Source organism: Echinops telfairi, unplaced genomic scaffold (genome assembly GCF_000313985.2).
Source record: "Echinops telfairi isolate 266 unplaced genomic scaffold, ASM31398v2 ScPeMD7_12;HRSCAF=54, whole genome shotgun sequence".
NCBI classification, from domain to species: Eukaryota; Metazoa; Chordata; class Mammalia; order Afrosoricida; family Tenrecidae; genus Echinops; species Echinops telfairi.
Genome location: NW_022103909.1, coordinates 12793748 through 12803135, shown reverse-complemented (window position 1 = coordinate 12803135; position 9388 = coordinate 12793748). Strand labels below are relative to the sequence as shown.

At 42.1% G+C, this 9388-nt stretch overlaps 1 pseudogene; it reads left to right on the top strand.

Moving 5' to 3' along the window:
• Positions 1-6618: 6618 nt before the first annotated feature.
• On the top strand, positions 6619-7898 carry LOC101659455 (annotated as a pseudogene).
• Positions 7899-9388: the final 1490 nt, after the last annotated feature.

Here is a 9388-nt window from a genome sequence, read left to right as displayed (position 1 = left end):
GGATGCCCACTCTGCAATCAGGGCAGCTTATTCCCTGCCATTGGACACACACCACCGATATCTCCGGTGACCAGCACTTTCAAGGAGTGAATCTTTTATTAAATTAAGCAACTTTTGCCAATTAAGGCAGAGACAGTAAATATGTATCCCAGGTCACTCTCATTTGGACTTCCGTTTTCCCTTCTTGTTCTTCATCTGCAGATACTCCCCAGACTAAAAGGATTCCGTTCAAATACCTCCCAGGTACACCATCAGCACGCAGGAATCTACACGTTTGTCATGGACTAGGTTCATTTCATTGGGATGTTTTCTTTCTCTTAGATACTACTCAGAAACTACTGCTTTCCCATTTTCCCAATAAATACCTACTATGAATGTCTTTAACATTTTATTAGGATACGATGCATATTTTAAGGAGCTCTGGTGGCTCTGTTGAGTAAGCGTTGGACTATTAGGAGCAAGGTCAGGAATTCAAACTCACCAGATGCTCTGAGGAACAAAGATGAGGCTATCTGTTCTCATAGGGAATTACGGTTTCAGAAACCTTATGGGTGAGAATTTAATTTTAAATATTTTAAAAATAAAACCAAGTACTTGTATAGAAACTTTCCTTTTCCTGACTCTTTTCATTTATTCACTCAGTTCGACTTGAACACCTATTATGTGCCAAACACTACAGTGAAAGAAACATAGAAGACACAAATCCGTTCTTACTAGGGTTTTATGGATCCCGTAAGGCGAGTTTCATCTCCTTCATCCTGGCCCTCTTAGCGTCATACTCAGGTGTGACTAGTTTTCATCCTAAAATTAATCATAAAAGCATGTGCGAATATTTAGCATTTATCACTTCTTCCGGGAAAAAAAAACACCCCAGAATATTTTCCATAGGCATACTAAATATAATGGTCAAGATAAAACCGCTCTAGAGAAACTAGTAGAAAGGGTAAATGGAATTTACTTAGTGTTGGGTCAAGGATACCAGTGGTTTTTCAACTTCAAGTGGGAACCATGGGAAACTTCGGTGAAGATAAATGGCAGGAGTCAGAAAATAACTTCGGGAGAAACAGGAAAGTGAAAACATAATTGAATCAGCATCGGTGATTCTCATCAGGAGAGCTGAAAAGGAAGATGGGATCAGCGATGAGGGGGAGGGATGAAAAACCTACACAGGCTATGTGCTGGTCGGTAAACTAGGGAGCGAGCATCTCCACTCTCTAAGCTGCCCCGGAGGATAGAATTCAGACAACTTGGGAAGCAGAACAAGTTCAGAGAAATCCCCTCCAAAAGTGAGAGGCTTCCCACGGCTGGGACTGTATAATTAAGGCTCAATACCGCCCAGTATCCGTGCAGCCAAAGGGATTTCTACTGAATGTGTCAGATTGCACAGTAAGCAAGGTGAGCGTGGGCTTACTGTTGCTTGCTTTACTTTCTACCCAGTACACTAGTGCACAGTTTCACATACTTCTACCACCTCAAAGATTCTGCTTGCAGATATGGCTGGTATGTTTCTCTTTCCCTACCCCTCACCACCTTCCTACAAAATCAAAGCCCCTTTTCAAATTTACCATCACTGACGGGGATGGAGTACCCAGTAATCAAGAGAAGCACAGGCTTACTTGTGCTTACTTACTAATCTGATGACAGCTTATTGGGTTACCTGCCCCTGCCTACTGGTTAAGAGGCTTAGCAGCCTGGCTTAGCTTTCAGTGGTTAAAGGGCCAGCAGAAGTACCTGGAGACTAAAGTGAACTTATTTTACACATTCAATAATTTCAATATTTTTTATGGTTACAAATAAAGATCCTATTTTTGATATAGCATCATCCAACATGACTCTCTCCAAGGACTCTTGCCTTTCTACCCAAATGAAGTGCAGGCGTGAACACCCATTTATTACAATGGCATCTCTTTTATGAAACACTTCAGGATTCCTTTAATCATGAGAGCCTTCTCAGAACTAACACTTTAGTCATGAGCATGCTAACTAGAGCCCGCCAGGGGCTTGAGTAAGAAATTTAATTTTGTTCCTAAGTTGCTGTATTCATTATCCACCTTCCCCACATAATTTTAATTCCTTCCCAAGTTAGAAAACATTCTGTAATGGGGTTAGTTACTATGTGGACACACCTGACAGTTGCAATGAATAAAAACAAGCAATTTCAAATACCAGCTATACTGCAAAGTGCTCCGCATGATTTAAACCATAATTAAATGAACAACAAAGCCAACACGCATTCTGTGTGATGGAGAATGAGGGATGATATGACATTTTTCATGCCCAAACCAAACCTACTGCCATTAAATCAATTCTGACTCATAGTGACTCTGTATCAGGTTTCCAAGATTGTAAATCTTTATAGAAGCTGACAGCCTCATCCTTCTCCCACAGAGCGGCTGATAGATCTGAACCTCTAACCTTACAGCTGGCACTCCAACGCTTATCCCAAAGCATCACCAGGGTTCTTTGTCAATATGCTTACCAAGACTCACTGCCATTGAGTCCCTTTTAACTCATAGCAGCCCTACATAGGATTTCCAAAGCTAAATCTTTACAGGAGTGGAGAGCCACAATTCCCTTGGAGCACCTAGTAGGTTTGAACCCCAGACCTTGTGGTTAGCAATACAACCAATAGGGCCACCAGAGATATAATATGGAACAAACAAAACATTCAGTACATTGGTCTCCAAGTTCATCTGTATAGCTTTACATTTTACAAATCCATCTCATTCTAGAATTTTATAAGTTTTGAAGACTCAAGCTATATGTTGTGACCCTCCAAAATACAAGGGGTTACCCCCCAAAAATGGAATATTTTTCAATGCTATGTATTTAATTTTTTTTTACAAAACCACGCCTTCAAAATACTCTCCATTACACTTAGTACATTTGTCAAATCTAGCATTCTTGAAAACATTCTTCAAACTCATCTGTTTGAATGGCTGACTGCACCTCTTGTTTTTTCTTCACATCTTCTATGTCATCAAATTGTTGTCCTTTCATGCCCCTCTTCAATCATGGAAACAAAAATAAGTAGCACAGAGGGAGGTCAGTTGAGTGAGGTGCATGGGGCAAGAGAGGCATGCTGTTTTTTTCCAAAAAACGAGTGCACTGAGATGGCTGCATGAGCAGGCACATTGTCATGGTGGCAAAAACAGTTCCCCATCCACCACAAATCAGGAGTTTTTGTTGCACATTGTTACACAATCTTTTCAGATCCTCTAAGTAGAAAGCTTGATTAACGGTCTAACCTGTGGAATGGACTCCAAATGCACTAGAAGTCAACATTTTCGCCTATTCATGAAGTTGGCAGACATCCAGAAAGAGGTTTATCATTGATTGACACTTCACCTTTTTAAACCAAGAAAATCATTCATACACTGAGTTTTTCCCATGGCGCTGTTCCACATCACCACAGTTTCTGCAGCATTTTTCCAGAGCAGGAAACAGAATTTCACAGCTACATGCTGTTCTCTTAAATCAGCCATCACCAAAAATGAGGTTCAAGCAAAACCGTCTTATGAAATCATTCACTATGACCAGAGAGAACCTTCCCAGGTGAAGCCACTGGGTGCACTAACTCAGAGTGAGTTGCTTAATGCTTGCCTGGTGGGAAAAATACACACTATGAAAGCTCTACCCAGCTTTTTACCATTTGGGGGTGGGTACCCCTCGTATGTATAAATTCTAACAGTTTTACCTATGGAAAGGAGCCCTGGTGGCACAACAGTTAAGCAGGTTGCTGCTACCTGAAAAGTTGGCCATTCGAATCCAACCAGTGGCTTTTCAGGAAATAGAGCAAGCAATCTGCTTCTGTAGAGGTTCCAGCCTAGGAGACCCAACAGGGTAAATTCTACTGTTTCGCATGTGATTGCTATGAGTCAAAAATTATTTCTATTTAATTATAGCCCCAATCTAAGAACAATTACTTCTTATGACATGGCCCTGCTTAAAGATCACCCTCATGAAGAGATCACTGAAGTTAGAGCAAAATGGGTGTTAGAGCAAAATGTGGTGAAGAAAGCAGATGCTGTCCAGCTGTTAGAAAGGATAGCATCTGGGATCTTAAACACTTGTCTTGTTTCAAACAAGTAGCCATGTAACTGAGTGGCCAATGAAGTCCCACCGAAGAAACACGCCAGCCTGTGTGTTCCAGGGATTATGAATAATAAAATCCATATCCAAGTGAAATAATAGTATCAGAACTGAAATTGTGAACATCCAGTTTACAGAAGACTATGGATGACAGTGAAAACCCAAAACCCTTTTGCAAGGTCCCCACAAGGATTAAGCATTCGAAGAATCTCCTCTGAACATAGTTCAGGAATATGAATAGCCTTGCTATTAGACAGAGAGCATTGTAAAGTCATTTATGGCAGATGTAGTTAGGTTAAAATGTAATACCTTATCATTTGTTCACACTTTTGACCCATTTTAAAGTTGTTCTTAATATTTTCTGCTTTCTCTATAATTGAGAGTTGACTGTTTTGTCTAGCCATTGTTGTTAGATTTCTTTGCTTGCTTTCTGTTCTTGTTTTGTATGATTTTCTATATATGAAATCCAGGATAGGTAACTCTATAGAGACAGCAGCAGGATTAATAATTACCTCCGGTCACAGACATGAGGATGGGGGAAGTGGAGAGCTAACAACAGTGACCACCAGGGCTCCTAAGAGAAACTAAACCATGATTTTTACCGAGTGGATGGAGATATTCTTTCCTAGAGGCAGCACCCTGAATTCAGACTTCCAGTCTCCAAAACTGGGACAACATAATTTTTTATTCATGAAAGCCACCTACATGTGGTATTTCTGTTATAACAGGGCTAAGAATCTACGCCCACAGTCAAGGCAAATACTATTATCCTCATTCTGAGTGAGACATGCAGAGGTTTATGAGCCCGCGATCTCACAATCCCTAACATTCCTAACCCAAAGTTCATTGTCCTTTCCCCTGACTTTATGTATGAGTCATATTTTTGAAAATATATATCAGGATTTGTACATCTGAATGATTATTATATCTCCTCTGAATGCTCATACATGAGTACTTAGCTAGAGACAGCTATGTGTGCTAAAAAAAATCAATCAGTTAGATGTATATAAGCCAATGGTCCTTTCAAATCTATAAGATAGCCTTTGAATGTTTTTCAGTAGCCATAAATCTTTGTCTATAGGAGTGGATAGGCATATTTATATCTGGGCAGCCTGAAACTAGCCATGTTATTATCTGCCAACTCATGGCTCCACCTCCTTCAACAGAAGGAAACATTGCCTGGTCCTGTGCTGTCTTCAAGGAAGCCCTGGTGGTGTCGTGGTTGTGCTGCTAACCACAAGGTCAGCAATTCAGACCCATCAGACACTTCATGGAAGAAAGACTTGGCTTTCTACTCCCATAAAGATTTACAGCCTCAGAAACCCACACAGGCAGTTCTACTCTATCCTGCAGGGTTGCTGTTAGTCAGACTTGAGTAGATGAGAGTGAGTTTGTGGTATCTTCACTATCATTGGTATATTCAAATCCATTGCTGTGTATGTTTCAGCCTACGGGCCTTAGGTTCCGGCACTATAGCAGATGATATGTTCTGTTGTGATCTATAAGGTGTTTATTGGCAGAACAAAAATTGTCAGGCTTTTGGGTTCTCCTCCAAGTTCAGCAGTCATTTGCACCACCCAATAACTCCTTTATGTGGGTATATCAGTTAGATGTAGCTGCATAAGAAGCTATCCCAACATTTATCGTAGGTTAAAAAATTAATTTAGCTCATAATTATATAAATCAAGATTTTAGACAGAACTTTACTGAGCCATTTAGTATTCTCTGACTTCAGGTGTCACCATCAGCACATATTGTCCTTTGGATACTTGGATCTACTTATAGATTTTCCTTTTTTTTTTAATTTACCACTTTTGACTGTTGTATGAAGAAGGGAGTTAAATTTTGTCAACTGCCTTTTCAGGATAGGTGTAGGAGATCCTATGATTTTTCCCCAATTATTGAACCACCTGTCAGCATTCCCAGAATAATCTCCACTTGATGGTGTTATAATACTCTTTAAAGGGCTACACAACTCTCCTTGCTGATTTTTAAAGTAGGAATTTAGCCTCGGTGGTTGTGAATAAATTTAATGCAATTAGCTTTTCTGTGCACTATTTGTCAGAATTTGTTACAGTGTTCTCTTTGCTCTTCTATGAGTCAGAGCAGTTTAAATAGCTTTGAAATTAGCTTCATTCTACATTGCAACATTTGACATCTTTCTTAATATTTTTCATGAATCTTTCTGCTTAGATTTTCAATCTTTTCTGAAGTTACAATAGGTAAATTACATTTTCCTTAAAAAAGTGTCCTTTTATCAAAATTTCATATCTATTTGCAGACTTGAGAAAAGTAGTCATTTGCCTTTGAATAACCTTGATATCTGTAGATCCCTTTGTCGTTTCTCATTTGGAATATTTTCACTTTCTCTCTTCTTTTGGTTCAATTATCTTTCCATTTAGCTGTTTTATTTTTTTATACCAATGAATAAGTTTGGAAGTGAGCGCTGGCACTTCCTGCCTGCGGGAGCTGAGAGTTGGGTGTCAAGGGGGCCTAGCAAGCAGCGGAGCCCAGGGCTGCAGTACGATGACAGGCCAGCTGTACCTGGAAAACGTAGACGGATCCGTCGTGGGTCGAAACGAGATCATGACCTACAAATGGCTGAGCTATACACAAGGAGTTCATGTGAATCAGGTCAAACATGCCACAAGGTTGCAGTAGTGAGAGAAGAAACGTTGGAAGCAGTCAAGTCTGAGCTAGCCGTGACTTCCAGTAACCATGAGTCCAGCATCCAGAAAGCCACGCTAAGGACAGTGGGCCTCTGGTTCAATACTGACTATGACATCCTTAAAAGCAACTTACAGAACTGCTGCAAGTTTAGCGCCATACAGTGTGCAGCTGCAGGCCTTAGAGAGCCTGCGGAGTTCTTGTCTTGGGAAAAACATGAGTCTGCAAATCTCCAGGCGTCAAGTGAGACACAAGCCACGAATGGGTTGACCACCGATGGGTCATGGACCACCTGCTTCCAAACAGGTCTCCCAGCAGCCCAAAGGGATTATGGGAATGTTCATTGCCAAAGCTACTTCGAAAACTCAAGAAACTAACAAGGAAAACAAAACAGAGGTGAAAGAGGTAACAAACGCATCTTCAGCGGGCAGCAAGGCACTTGGGAAAGGGACTATAATGAGCAATTTTGGGGGGAAAAGCTGCTATGAATAAACTTAAAGTTAACGCGGAGTCAGAACAAGCCATGAAAGAAGAAACATCAGTGGCGCAGCCCCCAGTGGCTGTCACCGAACCCCTGCAGGCCCGAAGCAATCCAGCAAAAAAGCAGAGCCTATTCAGATGCAGCAGAAGGGGACCGAAAGAGGGAAGCGAGTGGAGTTATCTGACTGAGACAAGAGAAACTGAAAACATGACGAAAAAGAGGAGGCGGATCAAGCTGCCCAAGGCCGACAGCAGTGAGGGTGCAGTCATACCAGGCTCTCCTGGGATGCTTGAAGCTGAGTCACCACCCCTCCTCCTCCCTGCTTCTCCATCTCCTGAACCAGTACCAAAGACTGAGCCAGAGCAGCCTGCCCCCCAGGGCTCGAGTGGAGAAAAGAGAAGAAAATGAAAGCGTGTGCTAAAATCTAAGACTTCCGTGGATGGGGAGACCTGCATGGTGACTGAGAAAGTCTACGAGGGCGGATCCTGCAGAGAGTGAAGAGGAGTCGAAGACGGAGACCTCTGCTGTGCACAGACCTCCTACCACGACTGTGAAAAAAGAACCCAAGGAGGAAGACAAGGGCCCCAAGAAGGGGCCGGCTGCTCTGGGCAAAGCCCACAGACAGGTGCCCATTACTGGCTTCTTCCAGAGGAAGTAGATGCCGTCTCTCCTAGGTCCGAGAGAAGACCAAGAGACGGAGAGACGCTTTCACTTACTGTGCAAGTTCATCTAGCTCCTCGCCCCACCTCCATCAAAAGACTCTTCCTCCCCCTGGGCCAGCTTATCCTGTTTCTGGTGTTTATTAACCAAAAGGAAATCACCTGGAATCAAGAGACAAACGACTAGTTAATAGCTGGTACCTTCACATAACTCTTGAAAGCACACTGTGGCCTGTCCAGGAGGAGGATTCATTCCAAAAACAAATTGCAACATGTTTCAGAATTTAAAAGTGGGTTAGATTTTACTTGCTTATAATGGGAGTATTAATATAATGTGGATTATACTTAAAATGGTGTCTGTTGTATTACACAGGTATATATATATGTGGATGGGCACATAATGCATGGAGTTCATAAAAGGGAATGATGGGGAAGGGACCAGAACGGCATCTAAAAATGCCTTGATTTTACCCAGAAGGGTGTCCCTCTCCAGGGACTGGTCTTTCCTGACAACATGTCCATCCTTGCCTCTAAGGAACCTTCGGGCTGTGTTGCTTCCAAGACAGATGTGTTTGTTCTTTGGGTCGTGCTTGGTCCTTTCAACATTCTTCACCAGCACTGTAACTCGACTGCATTGATGCTTCTTTGTTCTTCCTCGCTCAATGTCCTACTTTCATAGGCATCTGAGACAACTGAAAAAATACCATGACTGGGGTAAGGTGTACCTGAGTCCCCAAAAAGTAATGTCTTTGCTTTTCAACACTTTAAAGAGATCCTGTGCAGCAGATCTACCCAATGCAACGCATCATTTGATCTCTTGACTGCTGCTTCCATGAGCACTGATTGTGAATTCAAGCAAGACAAAATTCTTGCAACTTCAACCTTTCCTCTACTTATCATGATGTTACCATTGGTCCATTGATTTTGGTCTTCTTTAAATTGAGTTGAAATCTGTACTGAAGGCTGCAGTCCTTGATCTTCATCGGCAAGTGCTTTAAGTCTCCTCACTTTCAGCAAGCAAGGTGTGTCATCTGCATATTGAAGATTGTTGATAAGCTTTCCTCCAATCCTGATGCCACATTCTTCTTCATATCATCCAGCTTCTCTGATGATTTGCTCAGCATACAGATTGAATAAGTATGGTGAGAAGACACAACCCTGACACACACCTTCCCTGATTTTAAACGATGCAGTAGTCCCTTGTGGCATAGTGTGGAGTCCTGGTGGCACGGTGAGTTAAGTGTTGGCCTGATAACCAGAAGGTCATCAGATTGAAGCCACGAGCTGTTCCACATGAGAAAGATGAGGCTTTCTTCTCCCATAAGGAATGACAGTGTCGGGAGCCCTAGAGACCCAGTCCTACCCTTTCCTACAGGGTCACAGTCCGTCAGAATGCACTGGATGGCAGTGAGTTTGAGCTCGTTCCTTCTTTCCCTTTTACTGCGGATAGAGCTGCCTCTTGATTCCTGTACAGCTTCTGCAGGAGCAC